Genomic DNA, 27,500 nt, shown 5'->3' on the forward strand with positions numbered 1-27,500 from the left:
TATATATATATATTATATATATATATATATATACATATAATATATATATATATATATATATTATATATATATATCTATTATCTATATATATATATATATATACTCGCAGAGCCCTCGGCCTCGATACACACAACGCACACATTACACAAACATACACACACACACACATAAATACACACATGATTTTTATGATTATTTTATATCGCAGCTACTGCAATATGGCGTTCTTGTTTACAAGTTTTCAAGCAGACAGTCACCGCTTTAGTAAATTTCAAAGGTTTTTGAATGACAATGAATGCTATGTGCGACTCGGTGCAAAAGTATTCGTACCACTCCGTGTAGCACCGGATTTTCAAAACCTTCATCTTTCGATAATAAAAAAGCTGTGAATATATACATGCACACACGCTTATATATATATATATATATACATTATATAAAGGGCTTAGTAAAATAAATTACTTTCCGCATACTGAACTCATTAGAAATAGTAGCTAAAAAAACTGTTTTTAAAACTATTTCTACTAATTAAGAAAACCTCTCTCATATAGTGTTTGCTCAATTCAACTCACGAAAGTTGGGGGTAAAGACATTAAAAAATCAAATGCATTGTGTTTACTGATTTTAACCCACGCTGGTGGAAGGGAGAGCAGAAATTCTTCGCTTGCATATTTGAGTTTGCTGGCACTGTTAGTTTCGAGCAGATCTTCAGAAGCGATAAGAAGCCGAAAGGGTATGCTCCCACTTTCAGTGTTTCAAATCCAACCAAGGAGTTCTGAGCTGATGATAGAAATGTCGGAGTTGACTAATCTTGAAACTTACGTTCTCAAATAACCTTTGCATTTGATTTTTTATGTCTTACCCATTACTTTCGTGAGTGAATTGAGCAAACACTATATGAGAGAGGGTTTTCTTAAGTATTAGAAAATAGTTTTAAAAAAGTTTTTAGCTACTATTTCTAATGAGTTCAGTATGCGGCAAAGTAATTATTTATTTTACTAAGCCCTTTTATATAATGTAATAATTTGAATTCGCCTTAAATGGTCCCTTTGCATACTGATACTTGGTGAAATTTATAATAATTAATTAATTTTACCCTCAATTGTTGAAATATATATATATATATCTATATAATATATATATATATATGTGGTGTGTGTGGTGTGTGTGTGTGTGTATGTGTGTGTGTATACAATATATATATATATTTATGTATGTATATGTATATATATATATATGAATACATGCATACATATAATATTATATATATGTGTGTGTGTGTGTGTGTGTGTGTGTGTGTGTATGTATGTAACTGTAAATACGTGTGACAATTATTCGGTAGCCAGGATAAAACTCCGAGCGCACACAACATATAATATATATATATATATATATTATATATATATATATATATATATATATATATATATATATATACATATACACATACATATATACACACACACACATATATATATATATATATATGTATATATATATACACACATATCTATAAACGATAAATGGGATCCACACAGAGTCGTGGTAAACTGCGCTAATAGAACTTGCTAATTTGTAAAATCAACAAAAATTCTACGGTGAATTTGTTCTGGGGAGTAGAGAATCCTACGTTTCGTATAGAGTCCGTTAGCAAGGTTGGCAGGACTGAAATTGAAGAAACACACCACACATTCAGGTGTCCATGTATTTAAAAATAAAACTGACTCCAGCTGACTAGGAACGTAAAACTTCGTTATTTATTTTTATGTGTCCAGGAAATAGCAGGAGATAGAATCCTGGTGTTTACCATATTCGTGTCAAATTTTGACGAAATATAACGACAGACTTTTTGAGATATTTCAGTTGCTAATTTATTCAAACAACTAGCCCTTTAGATGTTTTAAATACGAAACTATTCTACTTTGAATAACCAGTATTTCAGTGGTATGTATTGTTCTATAATATATCAGAGGAAACATATTCACAGGTGAATCTGTTGGCTGTAAATTTGTTCCGTCATTTTGTGCTCTGAGTTCAACTTTACCCTTCATCTACCAGTTGTAGATAAATGAAGAGTCGATTAATTACTGGATTCCATTTCTCCTTCCTTTTCTATCTCTGCCTCTGTTTGTCACTCTCCCTCTCAGCCGTTCAAGAATTTGGACCTGGAGATCTTCATTTCCAGCAACTTCGAGGGCTACATCCCAGTGGTGTCGGGCGTCAACGAAGAACCCTCGACTACAACAAGATCACCAAAGTTTTTTTTTTCCAAGGTCTGGGGTCTCCCGTCCCTAAGCCCTAGACCATCACCTAATCACCCTTACCCGTCTTGTTGCTTAACAACAACAACAACAACAACAACACTCCATCTCACTTAGAATTGGTTAAACTGAGCTCTTCCCCCATCTCCCCTTATTTCTCTATTTATATCTCCAAAAATGATGGCAGTTCGATTTAGGGAATAGCAACATCTTTACCTATAGTATCACAAAAACTGTTCAAGGAATCCATATAGTGTGGTGGGCACTGACGGAGCAATGCTCATTAAGTAATACAAATGTTAAAACGAATCCACATTACTCAGGTATATTTTTTCTTTCAGTACTCATGTACATTTTAATGATTTCTGTTTATGGTAACGTTTAGCAATTTGTAATGATTGATGGAACGCAAGCATTCGAAGCTGATCATTCTACTTTTAGAGAAATATGGTACTGTATTAAATGATTTTTCGTCTTCGTAAAACAAAATGGATGCGAAATAGAATCCGGTGTTATTTAATACCATTTCGATGGACCCTGTAGCGAGGTTTTTTTGTTTTTTTTGATACGTCATAATGCTTGTAACTGCTTCGTAATGATTCTCCACACTTGGAATCTGCACACGAATGAAGAAAAATAGTTACGGTGTGACGTGAAAAGTTTGAACATTTTCAGACGAGGCTTTCGAAAGAAACTTTGCCAAATGAAACAACTTTCGGTCACCAGGATAGAGCTATGACATATCTTTCAAGGTAAATGTAAGGGTTCCTTTTCCGCGAAATGTCCTCGTCAGATATTCAAGACGACTTATCCTCCTTAGATCTCCGGCTTCCAGCCTGATGTACTGGCCGAACTCTTCTTTCACAAGCATTCTCATCTAATAATAATCGATTAAATCACGATTATTCCGTTCAAGGTTCTGTGTCTAAGACGCCAAATATTTCCGTTCCCCCTGAAAAACTAATCTACTGAATCCAACTAATAGAATTTTATTACGCTTTTTCCTGTTGCAGAACCTCCCCACTTCCAAATAATTAAATATGTCTACTGAGATATTAATAAGAATATTACGAGCATTAAAATAAAATACAACATATTTTCTCATTGCAGACCCAAATCAATTACATACCTTATGAGTGTAGTGAGAACCACCAATTTTAAAATCTCATTGATTTAGCAGGTAACTATATATATATGCATATATTATGTATGCATATATTATATATATTATATATATATATATATTATATATATATATATATATATATATCGCCATGTTGATTCGCTAGTTCTGCACGCAATTTTTTCTCTCCTTGTTTCTCTCCGTGTTTCTTTTCTGTGTATCTTTCTGTTGAAGAGCGTAGGCTCGAAACGTAAAAGACTTGTTTTATTTATATTCCTGAGCGCCATACTAATACAATTGTTTGTTTGTATTCCACCTGCCTTCGTCCTTTGTTTATTTTCATAAAGCTTCCCGTTATATATATATATATAACTACAAAATTTAGAGGAATGACCACTAATACTGGACAGCCTGTATGCTAGATATAGACGTCAAACTCGCCATTTACCACGAAGAATGTGTTCTTGATAGTGGTCATTCCTCTAAATTTTGTATGTATAAAATTTTTAATCTACGGATTTTTTAAAAATATGCTAGGCCACTGCTTTTAATTGATTAATATAAATTTCTACTCTTAATTTTACATCACGATTATATATATATATATATATATATATATAAATGCCTGAATATATGAACAGACGAATTAATAGAAATAACAATGAAAATGAGTAAACATGGTTGTGATGATTCATAAATAACTGAATATAAATCGCAAAAGGAACACCTCTGAAACCTTACAAAGTGACACGGATCCCCTAAAATCCACGACATCGGAATAACATCCAGAATGTTCAAATTACGCGAAATGAAATGCCTGAACTCATAAACACCTTAATGATCAGATTATAAGATGTAACTAACTGAAATGTTTTTCAGTTATTGTGGAACGTTCATATTTGGATTCAGCTAAAAGTATAATTTGCAAGGGTGGGGGGAGAGATATGTAATAAAGATTTGATACAATGACGAAACATATAAGCTATTTTTCCATGATTTGAGTTCATATATTTATGTTTCAAAAATATTTTATTCATTATTTTTATATATAATTTCTAATTATCTTCCACATTCACAATTTCCGACATGTTTCGACTTGTCAAAATCTTCATAAAATATTCACCGTCAACAAATTCATATGTTTCCATAAAATTGTCATTGTCATCACCATCGACTCATCATCGTGGCCATCAACCCCGTCTTCGGCGTCGTCCGTCGTCGTCATCATATCATCATAATCATCATCATCATCATCAACGTTATTTCATCGTCCTACCGAAGGAAATCAACGTTATTAATATATATATTTGTTTACAAACATGCATATATAAATATAAACGTGTTTCTATATATGTACATATGTATGTGCTCACACAGACACACACATATATATATATGCATAAATGTGTGTGTGTGTGCATATACTATAATGTGAAAGGAAATATATTTTAGAAAAAATTGCAATAACAATAGCAATAACAACTGCAATATTTATGATGTGGTACTCACATCTTTTCCAGTTGTACTTTACGTTTTTCTTTATTTCATTGTTATTTTTAATGCATATCCACTTTCTACCGTTGGTTTTCATTGTGGTCGATTTGATTGACATGTTATTCATTTATTCATACAAACTGTCCCTCTATGCATTATTATTTGCAACTAATTTGTCCCCAACGTCTGAAAAAGGACCCATATGTTCGACTTCTTTTCTTACATATCTGTATATCACTGAAATCACACACACACACACACACATACACACACACGCAGGCACACGCATATGCGTATATATAAACACACACAAATACACAGCATCACACACAAATGCTCGCGTGTGTGTATGTGACCAACTAAATTATATGTATGTCTGAATACTTGTTTGTATGGAAGTGTGTCAGAACATAAATGAATGAAAGCAAGAGGATTCTCTTTGAATTGTTTATGTGGTGGCTGTTACGTTGGTCTGCTACCTCTTCTCAGGTGAGCGAGTGACGCATGAGAAATTGGAGGGCGATTCTAGTAGAAAGCTGTACTTAAATATTTATAATGCATGTATGTAAATATATGTGTATGAATTTATGTATGTATGCATGTATGCACGTATATAATTATGTATGTTTTTGGCATCCTTTTGTCTCAGGAGACAATGGAGTTGCGCATAAACTAATCTTGTCTGGTTTTTACATTTCATGTCCTCTCCAGTTTCCTCTCCAGTTTTGCGCAGGCCTGGGCTAGATGTAAGAAAATCCTGGGTAGCCCAATCGTCAGGATTCCTCTCTCGACCTTCTTGACGTAGTCGAAGGGAGTGCAGAACATTAGGTTTGACACCAGCTTGGTTGCAGGAGCTGCCGAAAGAGTGTCGAGTCGAACACTAAACTGCCTACGGGGCTCTACTCCGGATTTCTTTCCGTAACCCTGGATTGGGGCCCATACCGAGTACTGTCAGCCAGAGCTAGCTGAGCCCGGGACTCGTGTCAGGCAGGGTCGTCACTCTCTGAAGTAGTGAAGAAAATCGCTATTCACTACCTATAAGTATGTATGTATTACATACCTTACATACCTATATGTATGTATGTATCATGTATGCATTATGTATGTATATATGTATGTATGCATGCATGTATGTATGTATGTGGGGGTGTATAGATGCCACTCTTAGTGCTGGTGGCAACATGTCATCCGGTCCAACCTGTGGCATAGCCGATGTGTCGGTAACTAAACTGACAATACCTCCAAGACTTCTTGGTAAGGTGGATTGGTTTTTTGGACACCGAGGAGAACAAAAAGATGAAATCCTTTCAAAGGGGTCGACGCTCATCCAATTACTGCGAGTGACAGACCGGTAGCCTTTGTTTAAACATCTCTCTTGCAGAATGAAAATTATGATGCAACATCTAGGACCTCGTTTACATCTAAATCTGTTATTCCTTTCGGAGAATTGCCTACTGTTTAGAGATTGGGCCTGTGCAAGGCCTTTCTACATTTAGAAAACAAAAAATCTCCAGGTGCGGATATCACTTGACTTTTCACATGTCCATTGTTGTAACATCTACCGTGCAGTTAGATGCTCTTATATTTGCTACAGGTATGAATGGTTGAATGACCAAATCTCCGCTTCTCTGCTGGTTCCTCAACAGTTACGATGGGATTTTGTTCCGCCAGGGTTTGCAGAATGTCCTCGTCGAGCTCTACAGATCTTCTAGGACGATACTCGTCTTCTAGACAGTGGTTTCTGGCTCGGAATTTCTGGAACCACTGCTGACACTGGCTTATGCTTATTGTCCGATCCCCCTTGTTGCCTTTATTGTACTCATAAAGAAAGATAGGCTGAATATGCTTCTTTGTCACTTCCATTATAGCTTTGGAAAAATAGCTGTTAAAATCGAACTGCACTCTTCAGAACTTGCACTAAGAATAAGTAATAATGAAAAATTACTACCTGCTTTATAGAAAGTTGATGCAGGTAGTTTATCCCGTTCCATTCCGACATTTATTCCATGCAATTGAAAACAAAAAAAGCCATCGGAGGACGTAATACTTGCTCATGGTCAATATTTGTATATTTCTTCGTTTAACTTCTTTATTGTTCTATTTCATTGTCTTCACATCAAAAATAGACACCTACAAACACTTGTCCCTTAATTCAGTTTCTTTGTCTTACAACAATCGTCCGGCAAGGAGATTTTTTTGGCAGATAGCTTTTCTCAGTTCCAAAATGGAATGTGTACCTTCAAGAAACCAAACCCCCGAAGAATAATATTGCTATATTTATTAATATTTATTATTATTGATACAAGATAACTGTCGCTGGTGAATAATAATATAACTCTTACTCCTTTTACTCTTTTACTTGTTTCAGTCATTTGACTGCGGCCATGCTGGAGCACCGCCTTTAGTCGTGCAAATCGACCCCGGGACTTATTCTTTGTAAGCCCAGTACTTATTCTATCGGTCTCTTTTGCCGAACCGCTAAGTGACAGGGACGTAAACACACCAGCATCGGTTGCCAAGCAATGCTAGGGGGACAAACACAGACACACAAACACATACACATACATACATATACATATATATACATATATACGACAGGCTTCTTTCAGTTTCTGCCTACCAAATCCACTCACAAGGCATTGGTCGGCCCGGGGCTATAGCAGAAGACACTTGCCCAGGATGCCACGCAGTGGGACTGAACCCGGAACAATGTGGTTGGTTAGCAAGCTACTTACCACACAGCCACTCCTGCGCCTATACATAACGTTTTTAATGTCCGGCAAAGCGCCTATAACCTCATTTTATGATAAATGATAAGTAAAGATAAAGGTTTCTGCTCTCAGTGGGTTTATAAATCCCTGGAATTTAACTCTCCAGAACGTTTTATTTCGATGATGGAGCCCATGTGTTTCATGGCCCAGGCTTGATGAGATAACTGTCACCTATCAATTTTTTTCTATGAGATTACAGTATTCCCTCGACTATCGTGGGTGTTACGTTCCAAACACCTCTCAATAAATGGAAATATGAAAAGTAGAAACAGTAGTGTATATATATATGTTTTTGCAATCTCTATAATTTTTATATACTTATTTTATTATAAATAGAAAACAACACCACACACTCACCTCCCGCGTTTCGTTTACCCTACCGTATGTGTGATTCTTTGTTTACTTGTTTACTCATCTACGGTACACTACGTATTTTCTTTTAGTATACCTAAATTAATGTGTTATAGAGTGTAGTACTGTACTTCGTTTTTATTCATTAATTTATATATTTTTAGGCGTGAAAATGCTTATTTTACCAGAGAAATAATCAAAATATAAAACAAAATGAAAATATAAAACAAATATAAATACCTATCGGCGGCAGAAACCTGTGATACACTGAGGAGTCCGCGATATAAATTTACATATATTAGCCAGAAAAACCCGCGACGTACCGAGGGTGCGATAGGTGAACCGCGATATGGCGAATGATTATTGTATTTTTGTATGTGTCTATCGTCATCTTGTTTAAAAGAAAGGTTCAGTTCCTGTTCGTTTACAATTTCTATATCCACACAAATGACATGCATTTAACAAGTTGCATATTATGTATATTGAAAAGAGTGATATAAAAAATAGATAATTGTTTAATTTAATAATTCGGTAGGATAACATAGTAAAATCTACATAAAAAAAGTTTATCTTTCGGTGACGAGAAATAGAGCATTAGACTATTGCTATGGCGTTCTTTTTGTTCTCTGCGGCAAATGAAGTTTCTTCAGCAAGTATTTGAACTCAGAACATAGCGGTATGAATGAAAGTATGTTATTAATTTTCTTGAGTTTCTATAATATTCTTCAATTCGTAGAACGTTGACACATTTATTACTTCCTTATCACACGGTGGTTACTTCTGAAAGTGACACTTTAGTCAATATATCAAAGGACAGAGATCATCCAAAGGGCCAAATCACAGCGCACCACCTCAAATAAGGAAAGATATATTTGATTATGTTCCTCCTAGATACGTGCTGTAAAAAATATGTTTTTGCGAACACTTTATACGATAGACTTGCTGGTTGAAAACTAATTTGCAACACAAGAATAGAAAAAGAAAAAGAAAGAAAATAACACCACCAACCGCACAACAACATCAGCCGCACAACCGCACAACGTCACAAGAACATAGGCACGAAAAGAACAATAACTTTCGAAGACGAATCCTGTTCGGCTCACTGCCCAACAATATTTGAGATAACACGTGATTTAAAGTATTTAGCATCATTCACATCTTGGTTCATTATATCTAAAATTATTAGGGACTTATATATATATATATATATATATATATATATATATATATATATATATATGTATATATAACTCCATTAAATACGTGAATCTAAACCTCAAGACATATCGTATTAGCTGTGTTCGTGGGCAAGTGCGTTTATTGTATATATATATATATATATATATATATATATATATATATATATATATATATATATATATATATATATGTGTGTGTGTGTGGTGTGTGTGTGTATACGAACACACACATACATATATCTACATACATACGTAAATTCACTGCTCTCTCATATATAGAAACATATACATTATATGAAGCCATATATACATTTTTACTTAACAGAACTGCGCAATAAAACTTGATGCAAAATATGATGGAATTTGATGAAAATAAAAATAAATTTCTGCTGATATGAAAAGCGAAAATTTAATATATATGTTGCACCAATCTTATCTTCGTTGTTGTTGCTGCTGTTGTTGTTACTGTTGCTGTTTTTGTTGTTGTTGTCATTATTATTATTATTATTATTATTATTATTATTATTATTATTATTATTATTATTAATATTAGTATTCAAAAGCAGATATACCTTAAGGGCACTGCAAGCATGTGTTTTTCACGCTGGATTGGCTAAGTGACCGTCGAATACACCTTGAAGGAAGTAATAAAAGTGAATACGATATGGAACCAGGATATAAAAACACCGCATTATGGCTACTCATGACAAGAATATAGCGTTAAAAAATGAGAAAGGTATCGGAGTTAGCTTTCACTGGGGTTAGGGGAAAAACGCCTGGAGAGTTTACAAAACCGTTATATAGATTCTGCTTCAAATGATGTTTTTATATCTAAATCTATTTATTATTTTCGATTATGTACAGGAGGTATACTGCTGAATTTAGTAGATAAATGTACGCTCTGGGGAAAAGTTAAAAAAATGAAATACAGTAGGATGGCTACGATATACAGGATTCTGTAAATGGATATATATATATATATATATATATATACATACATACTTACATACATACATAAATACATACATATATATATACATATATATATACATATATACATATATACATATATATATATATACATATATACATACATTTATATACATATATACATACAGAAATATATATACATATATACATACTTACATACATACATACATATATATATATATATATATATATATATATATATATACCTTTTATGATATTTTTTATATTTTGCTGGTGTCAGTAAGAGGGTGTGACCATGCTGGAGCACCCGCTTTTAGTGTGTTTTGGCCTCTTTTCCGTATTGCTTTCGATGAAGAAGCGAGTTGGATGGAGTCGCTCATCTTCGTGCTTCCTGCCGCGATATGAGTTTATCTGTTATTTCATATTGAAAATTGTCAAGGCGCACTTTGAAACCCTTCGCATCTATACCTCACAAATCTCTGAGTTTGCTTGGCAGTATGTTGAGTAGACGTGGACCCCTGAATCTCAAACTGTTAAAGTCTTGGGACCTCATTCGAAGTGTAGAGAACGGGATCTTTAGTACAAGACAGTGCTATCCAGTTCGCTCGCCGGTACAGCTTCCAGTTCTAAAGTTGGGACCTAGACATTCCAAGATCTTCCTTATGTATATCACTGCATATTTTCACACCTCTGTCGGAAGTAGAACTTTAGTTATTCTAGCCTGTGCCAGTATTTCACCCGATTTGCAGGCCCATCCTTCTTTAATTAGTGGCATGCATTGCCTCAAGATCCGCCACCAGTTTGAAAATATGCAGTCACCACAGTCGGCGGCATTAATCCAGACGATTAAGAACGAAAGTTCTCTGTAGGTGAAGCACGGTATATTTTTTTAATGGTTCCGAATGATCTCTGCTCGTCTGCATAGTGTTGCTTGTGCTCCGGCCATAGAATGTTGCATTTTTGCTCATGTGCATATATATGTACCTGTGTGTACGTGTGTGTGAAGGTGCATGGCTTTGTGGTTTGGGTATTGCGCACACGATTGTGAGATCGAGATTTCGACTCTCAGACTCGGCATTGACTTCTTGAGCAAAATACTTCATTTCACGTTGCTCTGCGATTATCTTGTCACCTAATATGCGTCACGTAGTGGATCTGTGCACGTTAGGCCGGTTTGATGGAGGGAGTGAGCTTATGTGAGCACAAACATTTAATCACTATAAAAAAAATCCCAACTGTGTGGTTGTCCAGCAAAAGATTGTAGAACCCTCGTAAGTGGTCTCACAATAGGACAGCTTATTATACAGGGTGGGCCAAAAGTAGTTTTATGGCTATTCAACTATCTCTTTCGCATTTATGTATTAACAGTTCAGATCTTAATAATAAAAAAATATGAAACCAATATTCTATACTATTTTAGTTAATTTTGTCAAGCTCCCTATTCAGTTTGTAAGATGGAAATTTAAATGTAATGAAATGTTTCAAAAGAAATTTAAAGTGCTTACGTGATAACTGTAAACCTACTTTTGGGACACCCTGTATATATGTATTGTAATATCGAAGAATTTAAAAAGAGACAAAATAGACAGCTTCTGACAGTACGGAAAGTTTAATAAAACCTTTATATTTCAGGCGTTAAACGGATCTTCAAAAGAAAAAGAGGATCTCAGAAAAATCCAGTTATATAGGATACGTTAATCCATTCGTACTGTCCAGAGTTTATGTAACAATAGCAGTCGCTCTCCAAACGTGCGTGTAATCAACGTCCAACGCATTGGTATAAAGAAACAGTGAACACCCAGCTGCTGCTATAAGCTACTCACCATTTGTAGTATGACGGCCAAATATTAGTCGTAGTAGTGGCAGTCACCTTTTAGGTATTGCCGGCTGTCGGAGAGTTGGTGCAAACGAATTTTAGCTGCTGTTGTAGGCTGCTATTATAGGAGCCATCGGTTCAGCTCCGATCGACTGTTAATCTTCGGGTTGAAGCGGTGGATCAGCAGAACCTTTTTTGTAAGTATAAGTAAATTGCTGGTTTAATTCTCAGAGATTAGTCTGAAAGTGTCTATCTCCTTGGTAGTGTTGCCACTTCTGATCAGGTGCTACAGAATGAGGACGCGTTAATGGTGAGACGCTCCTTAATTCGGACGAGGAGCTGTCGTACTATATATATATATATATATATATATTATATATATATATATATGTGTGTGTGTGTGTGTGTGTGTATGTGCATTTATATATATGTATGTATATACATATATATATATATATATATATATATATATATATATTATATATATATATATATATATTCATATATACAGAGGTGGACACCGTTAATCGAAAAGTTAACTACATTAATCGTTAATCTGTTTATCAAAAATCATTACTCTGTTAATTCTTTTGAAAATATAACGGAAGTTAACGGTTATCCGTTAACGTTAACTTTTATTGAAAATAATTGCAGTTAAATGCCCCATCGACTTTGTTGCCTCATAACCTCTTTCGATAAATATTTCGTACCGTGGTGTGGAATAATTTTTTTCCACTGTTTTTTTTTTCGGATGCATTGAACGTATCTGACCGCCAAACCCGCCGAAAGCCGCTGTTTTGCCGAAAAGAAAGGTGGGAGAGGTGGAGGAGACCTCAAAGTTTTACCCACCAAGGAGTTTTGTTTCACAGGTCTTTTTCCTTTTCAAGCTTATTTTGCATGCTTTCGACGTATGTGACGTCGAAATCACGCGTAAACGGCTCCTTTTTCCAGAAAAGTAAAGATTTGGCTGCTTTTCTAGCATGCTCTGCTACCACGTAACAACTATTTGCGTTCACACCGAAATATTTACCAACTTTTTTCCTTCCATTTATTTTTTCCACTTAATGCGAGTCAATATTGCTCTGTTGACATCCACCTCAGTTAATTTTGCATTTCCCTGAGTTCTGTGCTTTCTGGAAGATAAGCCTTCATATCATCTCAAAGCTAAGTGAATTCACAAACGTTATTTGTTTATTTTTTTGAAAGATTTCGTAGAGGAGTTATATACAACGGGTTTTGGTCGGTTTAAACACTAAAGCGATAAAAAGTGCCAAAGCTATAAAATTAGCTTTTTTGGCCTTTTTGTGGGCTTTAGAACCCAAAACTATAGTTTTAAAATTTTTGCTTCAGAGTTAAAAATGCTGATTTTATAGTTTAAAATCGTAAAGGTATTACAATAGGCTGAAATATTGACGCGTACACTGTTATATATGCTAAGAAATCTAAAAACAAGACAAAATTTTAAACGTTTACCGGCTTTTATGAAATTTTTAGGTTAAAGGACTTTGGTTAATGGAAGCTAAATATAATGGAACTTAATTAGTCCGATAATGGTTTTCAAAGTTAGCTTTAAATTTAAATCGTTAGCGAAAATGTTAATTTCGTTAATTAACGATTAACGGATTAACTGACTTCGATCCAGATGTTTATAAAAAAAAAATAACAGATGAAAGATAATAATATTGTTTATCAAACAATGCTATGAGGATAAAGATAAACGTTCTTTTCTTTGATGTTATTCAATAAATCTATCTTCAGCTTCAACAACTGCTTCTATATGAGATCTAAATCCTCTACATGCTCGAATCAAGTGGTCTTGCTTCATTTTGGAAATTACTCTGACTATGGCAGGTTTCAAAGAATCTTTGGTGTTCATTGACCTCTCTCTCAACAACGTTCCACGTGTAATAGTCCAAGTATTGAGATCTGGGGAATTAGGAGACCAAATATTGGGAGTTATGTGTTCATGGAAATTTTCAGCCACCCATTCGTGTGTTACTAGAGCCAAGTGTGATAGTGCAGAGTCTTAGTGAAACACATATGACCTTCCATTGCATACCCTGTCTATCCTGGGCTTAACAATTATTTCCAGGACCTCTATGTAGGTGGCAGAGTTAAATATAAGGCATTGTGGAAAGAAGCAAAGCGGCATCACATGTACTTCATTGCTGACAGCCCCTAAAATCGTGGCAGCTGCAGCAAATTTTGTATGCTTAACACTTGGAACTCCAGTTTGTTCAAGAGCCTTTTAGAGTTGATGTAGTGATTTTCTTTTGCATTTTCTGACAAATTGATCTTCTCTCATCATATAAGATACATCTGACGTCTTTGTGGACCACATTTCTGACTGTTACTTCTGACACATGGAGATCTTTTGCAATTAACCTCATGGAGTTTCTGAGATTGTAATCAATGGTCTGTTGGACGTGCTGGATAAATTCAGATGTTCTGATGATTTCAGAACGTTTAGAATGCTTTTTATGTTTTGATACGTTTCTTTGGTCTCTAGCTCCTTACAAACTTTGTAGACGAAAGATCAGGCAACGTTCAAAAATCGAGATATTTCTAAATCTCTATTCTCTGCCTTTCTAACCACAATAACAGCATGCCTATTCATTTCTTGAGTTAGCTGAGTGTCGGCCATTATTATTTTCTGAATCAAAGATTACACAGAGTTAGCAGAAAATGCCGCAATAATCCCCAAAATGTGTGTCCTCAAATAACTTACGCACCCTGTATATATATATATATATATATATATATATATATCACAACAAATTAATAAATAAAAACATATACAAATATACATACATATATGTACGTACCTACATCTACATGTATATACACATGCATATATGGGTACAGGACACAAAAACACGTCGAACACAATGAGAAACGAAAACATAAACACAAAACCAAGGAAATGGATATTTTTCTTAAACAACGAAAAAATAGAATACAGGACATACAACACAAGGAAAATTCCCCTTCTTCGTTCACCCCTGTTTCATCTACTCCGCGTATATATTTATATATATATATATATATATATATATATATATATATATATATATACATATGTATATATATATATATAAATATATATATATATATGTATATATATATATATATATATAAATATATATACGCGAGAAAGAAGCACAAGAATGGATAGGTTTTTAGTACAATCGTTTCATACAAGGAGGCTTTATTAAAAGTTGCAAAAATTACAGCATATAAACGTGTCCCGTACTCATCAGCTAAAATACATGTGAGTTCTCTAGACATCCATGGTTGAGGCTATACTCATGAAGTAATGGAGATAATTAAGTAACATAAAACAGATTTCCAGTTCATTAAAGTTCTTTAAGATGATGCACAGTCTTATCACAGAATTTTAAAAAAGTTTTAATAGCATCACAGAGAAGGTGACCTAATCCAAGTGCCACATATGAATGTCCCGAGATATGAGGAGGGATTACATCCTCACAGACGACAAATTTATCCATTGTTAATCACAACGATGTGGGTCTCAATTCCTGCTTATTAGCATTACAGAGAGGTGAATTAATCCTTTGTATAGATGCACATTTCCAATGGTGTAGTGTAAATTTCCAGAGAAATGAAGAGAATTTCATATTCACAGGCGATAAATTTATCAATGGTTGAACACAATGAGTAGGTATCAATTCTTGTTATATGATTAGGTATTTGCCACATTAACACATTACTGCTATTTACAAGAGGCTGTAGCTATTTAACTTTTAAAGGCTGAAGGGCATTCTAGAGAGGCAAAGAACAGAAAGGGAAGGGAAGAGAAGAAAATATATAAATATATATCTAATATTATATATATATATATATATATTATATATATATACATATATATATATATATACATAGTATATATATATATATATGGGACTATCACTCAGGCGCAGATGCACACTGCATCGACAACAGATTGCATTCCCAGAATATAGAATGATACCTTTTAGTGAGCACATTGAGAAATGCGCAAAGCAACTACTGCCACAATTTTTAATCTTCCCATTTTACCAATGTGCTTTCGGATCATCAACACAAATGAGACTGAACAAGGAAACATTCTTCATTGAAAAGTACAAACCCAGACTCAACCATCCGAACATACTGACACAGAGAAATTAACAAGGAAAAGGGAAAAAAAAAAGTTTAAGCGATTATCTCCCCTACACCGGAAAAATCACTCACTACCTCCCCTTATTTAGAAATCTCCTGGAAATAAAAACAACGATATTCCATGCAATATAAACATAACGTCACAAGAAATTTGAAAAGCTACACGCGAAACCGGTAATTTCTTTAAAATTTTTAAAATTATGTCATTTTAAGGAAAGGAAAAAAAATTTTTCCAATATTCTCCAGACATTTTGACACAATATATATATTTTTTAACATTTAAGCCTTCTGTCGTTTTTTTTTCACTTTACTATTTTCTTATCTATATATATATATATATATATATATATATATATATGTATATATATATATGTATATGTTAGTTAGTTAGTTAGTTAATTTGGCTCAAAAGCAAATAGCAAGGCCATGTAGGGGGACATGGAGTTACGTACAGGGTGGTGTCCATGTAAAGAGTTCAGGCCACTTGAGGTCCAGGGAGGCTTTGAACAAAGCGGTTCGTCGGCATCTTCACCATATCGTCTGGCAGCTTGTTCCACGGATCCGCACCCGGACGGAGAAAGCTCCTCTCCTTCGATTCAGATGAAATCGTCGCAGGTAGAGCTTTTCGGAATGACCCCGCAGCCGACGATCCGGAGCAGGAGTAAAGAACACTCTTTTCGAGAGGTTACACTTCCCGCTTATGATGTTGTGGGCGAGAATGAGATCACCACGGCGGCGGCGTTTTTCAAGAGAATAAAGGTCGAGCGTCCTCAGCCTTTCTTCGTAGCAAATTTTTGAGACCATGAACCATGCGGGTAGCCAGCCTCTGGAATCTTTCGAGATGCTGTATGTCTTTGAGAGATAAGAGAAGAGGCTTGAATCCCATACTCCAATATGGGCTCTCACCAGCGTGCCATAGAGTGGTAGGAATATGGCTGCTGTGAGCATTCCGAATGACCGTCGAATCAAAAACAGAATTCCGCGCGCTTTGTTGGCAGCATGGACGCACTGGGACGAAGGCGAAAAGGAGGATATATACATATAAATATCGTCCAGAGTTATATTATTAAGGTATTTCACTCAGTTGCAAATTTTCTCTCTTACTAAACATTTTATATTCTTTCTCTCCCCCCCTCTCTCTCTCTCTACTACCTCTTCAACATAATTTTAAGCAAGTAATTCCCCTCTTGAAATCGTTAAAGTTTTTCTATTTCTTGTCACCTCCCACTTCTACTAATCCCATGACAATATGGTAAGGCCTTCTGCTACCTTATTCACTGTGTGATCAGTGGAAGGAGGTATCTCTCCTTCCCCTCCCTTTCTCCCGCTCTCCCTCCCTCTTTGTCACTCTCACTCAACTCCCTTCTCATTAACAAATTAAAACGTAACGGGTGATCGATCAAACAAGTAGAATTATAATAGAAATATTATTTTAAAGTAGGATCGGACTGCGAATAAAAATATGATCCTTCCTGACGTTAAACTCAGTAGTGACGTTGTAAATGCTTGACCTCAAAAATGTTTTCTCCCTACGAACAGAAATAATGAGCATAGCGATATACAACACCCGCTACCTTCATTGTTTAATGAATAATGAACTGTTCTGGAGGATAATATGAAATAATAAGCTATTGCTTTTAGTTCTTTCTTTTGTACACATATGATTGCTGTTAGGTGTTTCGGTGTGAAGATATTTGTTGAGTGCATATATGTTTCAGGGTTGTTGCCCTTTATCAATGTATACACGAACAGAGAAACATACAGACACTGACAAAAGAGCTTTTGTGCGTAAATATGTTTATGGATATATATGTAAATATCGCTGTCTCAGTTTCTCTCTATCTCTCTCTAATTTAATTGTTTTACATACTTATAGTTGAAAGAGTTTCAATGACAGAAACCGGTACTGAGATGTCTTTTATAGAATTATTTTAGTCATTTCGACCTTGACTTTATATATATATACCACACACAACACACACACACACACACACATTTATATATATATATATTATATATATATATATTATATATATATATATATATATATATATATTCTCGCGTTTTCCTATGAATGAGCAAAGAAATTAATTTGTTATGCGTAGTTCATCAGTAGGATCGCTAAATCAATGGCATAGTTTGTGCATATATATATATATATATATAATGGACGCAGTTTTGTGTGTCATATAGCTAGCTAGAGGCGATGGCCTCTTGGAGCTAATCAGCGACAGCTTTAGTCTTATATTTATAGACTACCATATTAGTATGGCTATAACTACTAATATATATATATACACAAACTATGCCATTGTTTTAGCGATCCTACTGATGAACTACGGATGACAAATTAAATTTTTTGCTCATTCATAGGAAAACGCGAGAATATATAATATATATATATAATATATATATATATATATATATATATATATATATATATATATATATATATAAAGTCAAGGTAGAAATTACTAAAATAATTTTATAAAAAACATCTCAGTACCGGTTTCTGTCATTGAAACTCTTTCAACTATAAGTATGGAAAAAATTAAATTAGAGAGAGATAGAAAGAAACTGAGACAGCGATGTTTACATATATATCCATGAACATATTTACACACAAAAGCTCATTTGTCCGTGTCTATATGTTTCTCTGTTCGTGTATACATTGATAAAGGGCAACAACCCTGAAACATGTCTGCAGATGTCTGACTAGCAAGGTGAAGCGGCTGACCTCCCCTGTTCGAAGGTTGTAATGGACGCAGGTTCGTGTGTCATATAGCTAGCTAGAGGCAATGGCCTCTTGGAGCTAATCAGCGATAGCTTTAGTCTTATATTTATAGACGACCATATTAGTATGGCGATAGCTATTAATATATATATATATGTACTAATGAGAATTCCCCTAGCAAATACCAGAGATAGAGTAATATTATCTATTTTACGGGAACGTAAAACTCTGAGTAACAATTTTGTTATATTTCTGCTGTTTTTAAATAAAGTACACACACCACACACACACACACACACACACACACACACACACACACACACACACATATATATATATATATATATTGTTGTATTTCGGAAACTGGAATGGAACACTAGCATACACCACAACATATGACGGTAGATGATCCCCCATAAACTGGTTACCACATAAGCAAAACTGAAAACATAATAAATAAAATACACAGATAAATAAACAAATAGAAATAAATAACTATATGAGTTTTTTTATTTAATTTAAAAGATTTTTTAAATTTATTATTATTATTATTGTTATTATTATTAGTATTATTATTACTAGTATTGTTGTTATACATACATACATACAAGCATACGTAATGATAATAATAATAAGTGGATGTAAACACGTGAACAAAATAAGAATAAACAAAAACAACAACAAAAACAAATAACATGAACGTATATAAACAGAAGATACAAATATTACAGGCATCCCCCCCCCCACACACACTAAATAAACATAGACGCACATAGAGATATAAGCATGCGCAAATGAAGACATACAATAGAAATACAAAATGGCTGACGGTTAGTAAGGAAAGACACAAATAAGAAAGAAGAAAACAAAGGACCACTGATGCGGCAACAGGAGTGTGACGAAAGAACTCGGGCCGAAATAAGATTAAGATTAATATAAAAAATAAATAACAATGAAGCAAAATAACACCAAATATATAGTGGGTGTGTGTTTTTTTGGCTAAACTGGCAAAATGACAATTCTGAAATATAACAGTATCTGTTTCAACACACGACTTCACATAAAAATATCTTGCACAACAAATATATAAACGTATATATATATATATAATATATATATATATATATATATATATATATTATATATATATATATATATATATAGTCAATCCAAACATGAACAAGAAAGAAAAATCAACAACGAGAGGACGTGGACTAAGTACACTGTTTTTGGACGCTCAGGAGTAGAAAGAAAAGAAAGCGGATTTCCCGTTTCGAGCGGAGTTCTTCATCAGAGATATAGAAAATGTCTTAAGAACGGAAGACGGAGAAGAAATCGCCAATGATACACACGTGGTCACATATTGAAATATATATCTATATATATATATATATATATATATATTATATATATATATATATATAGATAGATAGATAGATAAATATGTGCGTGTGTGTGTGATGCATTTATTTGTAAAGTTATTAAAAATTGAAACTGAGACACCCTCTATACACACACACACACACACATATATATATATATTATATATATATATATATAATATATATATATATATATATATACATATATATATATATACACATACATACTTATCCATCAATTGATGGCTGATACAGAAGCAGTAGTACGCAATTACTTCTATTCGTTTACAGCTGTTTCACGTATATGAACAAACTACATATATGAACCAAAGCTGGACATCTTCCTGTCGAGAGTCCCAGTTGAAACTACCTCAAGAGCTGCAAATGAGGGCAGCTATATCGAACTCATTTCTTCACCAAGTGCCACATATTTGAGGAGGTTCTTAGCAATAACAGTGTAGCAACACGGTGGTGCATCTCCATGGCCGCAGCTCTGAGCTGAAACTAGAGGAAAAAATTCCTGACTCAGCCTTCAGTACAGATATCTTATACCACAAGTTTTCAGCTCATAAAACGGAGTCGTTCTACATCACATATACACTCATATATTCATACTAGTACATATATGTGTTTGTGCGCGTCAATGCATGTATATGTGTGAGTAGGTATGCGTGTCACTGTGCGTGGGTATGTGTGTTTGTGTGTGTATGTATATGTTTTTGTGTGTTTGTTTGTGTGTGTGCACGCGATGTTACTCATGATTTCCAATGCAGTGAAAACTGCCTTCTCTCTTATTAAACAAGATTAGAAAAAAACTGGTGAGCTTTCTTTATAAGATTACTTTAAACTATAAGCGAATTATTTCTTCATAACATTTTAACGATAGGTTAACATTAAACCCATGATTAGGAACTGTTTTGTCTTCACTTCGCAAAAGCAATTTCTCATCATGGCGATACTTTTGTGCACAAAATTATCATCCGAGTAAATCTTGCTAGAGGTGCTTCTCTTATTGCAGTTTCTGTGTATATATGTGTGGATATATACATGTTGCTGTGCGTGTAGCCGCACATATTTAAATCACATAACAATGAGGAAAAACAGACACACTCGTATACATGCATATGTACATACACACACATGCACACACACACATATATATATACATATATATATATATACATACACACACACACACACACACACACACACACACACACACACATATATATATATATATACATACATACATATACAAGCACAAGCACCATGTCACACATGGAGACACATACATTTATACACATATATGTACCTTTACACACATATACAATGTTCGAATGGGAATTATAAAATTATGTGTCAGAACCCAACTATTCAACAGATGTTTTGCCAAATCATGTCTTCTTAGCTACACAGAATAAGTAAAAATTACCGAACTTTATTCTATAACCTGTAAATTTACACGTTTAAAATATATAGTAAGCAATGTCAAATTAACTTATGTCTTGCTACATACATCCTTTAGCAAATGTTTTAAATTAATTAATGTTCACAACAGCAACATATTCTGTTGTACACACTTTGTTCAGCATTCGTTTAAAAATTGTAAAATAAATTATTTTTGTATGAAGAATTGAATAATGCTTTCTGAATTGTCTTGGAGATTTACGTTCGAAATATATATTGACATTCTGTACTTCGTTACGTTGGTGACGCTTAATAATTTTTGCTAAATTGATGACTATCCGACGCTGGAATACTTCTTTTGGAAACTTTCCCTAGCAAAAATTTTTTATAGCATACCTATGCTAGAGAAAGTATGTTTTGTACCTTTATTGACTTCATTTCGTTTCGCTTGAACTTCGTGTGTGTACGATTTTCTCTTTCACAATATTTTTTTCTACTCTAGTACTTAATTTATCGACCCTGAATGGCAAAGTCAACCTCGGCGGAATTTGACCTTAGAACTTAAAGACAGACAAAATAACGCTAATCATTTCGCACAGAATGCTAACGTTTCTGCCAGATAGCCGCCTTGCTGTTTCTCAATATTCTTTTCTACTCTAGGCACAAGGCCCAAAATTTTTGGGGAGGGGAACAGTCTATTAGACATCGGCGGAACTTGAACTCACAACATAAAGACAGACGAAATAACGCTAAGTACTTCGCTCGGCGTGCTAACGTTTCTGCCAGCTCGCCGCCTTTCTATTTCTCAATATTCTTTTCTTCTCAAGGCAAAAGGTCCGGAATTTTGGGGGAGGGGCTAGTCGATTAGACCTCAGGACGTAAAGACAGATGAAAGACAAGGGGCTAAACATAGAGGGGACAAACAAGGACAGACAAACGGATTAAGTCGATTACATCGACCGCTGTGCGTAAATGGTACTCAATTTATCGACCCCGAAAGGATGAAAGGCAAAGTCGACCTCGGCGGAATTTGAACACAGAACGTAAACACAGACGAAATACCTATTTTTTACTACCCACAAGGGGCTAAACACAGAGAGGACAAACAAGGACAGACAAATGGATTAAGTCGATTATATCGACCACAGTGCGTAACTGGTACATATTTTATCGACCCCGAAAGGATGAAAGGCAAAGTCAACCTCGGCGGAATTTGAACACAGAACATAGCGGCAGACGAAATACCGCTAAGCATTTCTCCCGGCGCGCTAACGTCTCTGCCAGCTTGCCGCCCTGCTGTTTCGCAATCTTATTAATTCTATGAAAGCGTGTGTGATTTCGCGTGCGTTATATCAAGAGTAAACGTTAGTAAAGGACATTTTACTCCGTTTTACCGAGTCCACATCTAATAAAGTCGCCATCCTTATAGTAGGCGATCCCCATGAATATTGTGACATTGTCATTCGTGCTCGAGATAACAAACTTAAACGTTTTTCAGAAACTCATCGCTCTTAGGATACTCCTAAGGATCCTCTTAGTTTGTGGAATGGACAAGATGGGTTTCATTTCAATATTCCCCAGATTGAACCTGCAATAGGAGCACCAATTACAAACAAATAGGTGTCGTCAAATGACTTCTATTCTTAGTAACTAAAGTGAATACTAGAACAATCAAATTCGTTACACATATATCGTGATCGTGATCTATTTCAGCAGTGTCTCCTCTACATTCGTGCCATCCAAAACATGCTGAGGACTAAAAAGTATGCTGATTTCAAAGATGCTCTGAAAGACAGATGGTGATATTCAAAACATGGGGCAACTTATAATCCTTGCATCATCATTCACAGGTGGTCCTCGATATATGCTCGAATGGACACAAGATGCTATGACATATGTCAGGACATATGGAAAACCAAATAATTTTGTCATTTGCACCTGCAACCTAAATGGGAGGAAATAAAAATCTAATCTTCTTCCAGTGCTGCATCTTCTGGTATCGCAGATGCCTTCCTCAGTGGGTGAAGAACTGTTCATTCCATATTCAAGCTCCCTCCACACATCGCAATGAAAGAATGTCAAATGTGCAACTTTTTCAAAAACACAGCAGTGGCAACAATTCTCCAACAAACTCACTTCATTGTTTTGTATGAGTGCACTGTCGCATCACGGGACTCCAGATGTACTTAACCGTACCCTCAAAGACATAAAAAAACAATAGCTCGCTCATGGGAGGAGTTGCAGTAATTCTTGCTGGAGATTTTCGTCAGACCGTGCTAGCTATCCCCAAAGGATCAAAAGCTGATGAGGTCAAAGCATACTTCAAAATTTCGTACCTTAGGAGACATGTGAAAAAACTTCATCTTATAAGCAACATCAGAGTACTTCTACAAGGTGATGATGCGAATTTCTTAAGACTTCAGCTACATGAATTTACATGCGATCAAATGATACTTTCTCTTAGGGATCTTATGAATAAAATATTTCCTAAATAATCTGTTAATTACACTGATGTAAATTGGCTGTGCAAAAGAGCTATACTGGCTCCAACTAATGAAATGTTAGATAAACTTCATCATGAATTTCTTCAAAAGTTAACAGATACATCAGAAAAGATTTTTCGATCAAGAGTCAAGAGTCAATCAAGATCTGGTGGTTGAATACCCTTTTGAATACCTGAACACATTAAACCAACTGGGATACCATCGCATAACTTGACACTAAAACTTGGTACAACCATTATGTTGCTTATGAATCTTGATCCATCGCATTTGTGTAATGGAACTAGCTTAATTGTTCCATGAATATTAGTTATCCTTGTAACATATCCCTTACATCTTTTACTTACTCTCTGCTATACACTTTTAATTAGAACCTTGTTTTCAGATTTGCATATACAAATTGGTTTTAAATTTTGGCACAAGGCCAGCATTTTCCAGGGAGGGAGTAAGTCGATTACATCAGCCACGATATTCAACTGGCAATCATTCTATTGACCTCGAAAGCATGAAAGGCATGCACACACACACACACACACATAAACCCATAAGTATATTAAATTTTTCATCTCATAAGTTCTATCAAAACTGTTTAAACATTTTTGTATATTCCTATAATTTCATAGAACATGTTCAATCACGTATACTCCTTAATAAAAGTTGATAATATCAGCTACTCGTTTCTGTGGCTGCCTTTTTAGCTTTACCAACATATTTTGCTGCAGCATAACTTCTCTGTCTTTCCCTTTACTTGAATTTGCTTTTTGTTCATCGTTAATGTCCAAACCTAAGTACTGCACCTAGGCCGCTTTTAACTAATTCTACATAATTCTAATTTATTTTAGCAGTAGACCCTAATTTAGGTAGCTATCTCCGCGCCAGTATTTCATCTTACATCATTTCATTATTTTATTCATTTCAGCTATGCGGATGCGGTCTCATGCATATATTTATGTTCATAGTTGATCACATATATCCTTCGCACATGCAAATATTTTCAATACACAACACAGAAAATTTAGAATTTCAGAGCTATGAATCGGTGGAGTTGTTAGCGCACCAAATCTTGAGCCTTGTAAAATCTGCTCCAATTTATTGCATTCTGACTGCAATAATTGTGATAAAACTGGTTCCGAGACGCATCAGTTTATACCGTTTCCTCAGACATCATCTGTAGCATCGGGAGAAAGGATTCTTACTTGCATAGGGCATGGTTAATCTCACACACAAAGAAACATTGCATATTTAGCTTATGTACAATATGTGTCGAGACTTATATATTGCTTTCTCATCTTATGTAGCTGACATATACATGCCTACGTACTACTGTGGAGATCTACTAAGACAATATGTTCAGATTATTTAATTTGTCATCAAAAAACCAGACTCTGGCATCATTCTCCTTATATATTTTAAGTTTTAAATGTATTTGATGCAGCACACCAGTTGCAAATATATTTTTTAGTTCGATTCTAATGTATTTCCTATTATCTTTGATTACATCAAAGGTAATGGACAGAAGCTGCTCTAAGTCTTTCTTCATCGGAATTCATTTTGTTGCAAACTTTTCAGGCAGTTCTTTGATCGGAAGATAACGTTTTCCTTTCCTACCATCAGTATCAGTGGCACCACAAACAATCGATGCTTTCGATATTCTACCATCATCAAAACCACATTATTTAATTATTCAATGCATCTCCTTCCAATGAAGATTAGATGATCCCCCTCATAATACCTCTTTATAGTTACTCGGCCCTAATGTTTGATTATTAAGTACTTAATCGACTACGGATTGTATGGCTGCCTGCTTATTTATCATCGAAATTATTCTATTATCTGTAACGCGCTAATTCCAGTAAATTCAAAGGAATATAAATAAATACTTTTCGTCTAATGAAGGGGCAATGGAAAACATAAAATAATCCCTCAGTATCAATGCTGGAATCTCTGCTTAAAATATGAGAAAATATTTTAACTGGATGAAAAATAAGTTGGTTGTTAAGAAAAGCACTGGAGGATGGATTATGTGTTAAAACTTTTAATCTACATCTGATTAGTGTGTATTGGATGATATATCGCTATTTCATCTGTGATTCATAATACATGTGTACAGCAGAAAACATCCATCTTGCACTGTTCTCCCATTCAATTAAAGGGAGATTTCTTTTATATGATATTATTGATTACACTTAGCTTATTTCCTTGATGCAGTTTAATTTGACATTCATCATGAAATGGACGGATTTTGTCAATACACAGTTCCATATTGAGTTACGCTAACGACTCAAGATTTAGGTTTTCGTTATAGTGGTTCGTTTAAAACTTACACTCTTAATTCATTTCTTGTAAACTTCAATTGGTAATAAACGAGACGTGGGTACAGTATGCCAATATAACTTGTAGGAGATTTCTTATAAATAACGCGGTATCGTTATATTACGGCCCCTATTTCCTGTTCTCTTTGAAATACAAAGAACATACGAAATGGGATTAGAATACTGATGATGAAACAGCATATATTCTGCGTCTATCCTGATGCACAGGCAAGAGACATTTCTGGAGGATAGATTATGGATTAATATTATATTATATTATAGAGTTAATCTCTAACAGAACCAACTCTCGTCTCTCATCAAAAGAAGTCCTCTAAATCGCCACGAAATATTCTTTTCGTTTTCATTTAACCCTAAATATATTTTGAACTGTATTTTACTTGAAGATGAGATTGTAGTGTCCACCATTTGTGTGTGTTTCCTTATATAAAATTACATACTTTGAAATTGTTTATTAACCATCTGTGTTAATAGTAATTTCAACTCAATTTACTACGTACATATTATTTACTAACGGATATTTGTTTTCAAGTCAAATCTCAACGGCATTAGATACTTGATACATGAAAGAGAAAATGTAGCTTCTCTGGCGATCTGCCTTCTGGTATCGAATCAAGTCTTTTAGCTAATATCTAAAATTAATTTTACAGAAAATTACTCGTCCAGGACAATACAGAATTAATTACTTCATTAACGTTCTTTAGAAATGGACAAAGACCCAATCTTTCCACCTTTTAAGCCTTCTATAAATTTGAAGTTTTTAAGCTATAGTTCCTGAATTGTTAGCTTCATCAGATGAAAAGTGTTTGGCAGCAAAATATCAGCACACGACCAAGATTTTTCTCTTTTCCTCAACTTTATTCATATCATCTCGTCTTTCATCAAAAGTAGCCCTCAAAATCACTCGAAATATATTTTTGTTTTCATTTCACCCTAATTAAATCTGCCCATTATATTAGTCATCGATTGCCTCTTTATTTATTTTGCACAAACTAAAAGGAAAAAAGAGCAAAGCATTC

This window comes from Octopus sinensis, linkage group LG9, assembly GCF_006345805.1.
Source record: "Octopus sinensis linkage group LG9, ASM634580v1, whole genome shotgun sequence".
NCBI classification, from domain to species: Eukaryota; Metazoa; Mollusca; class Cephalopoda; order Octopoda; family Octopodidae; genus Octopus; species Octopus sinensis.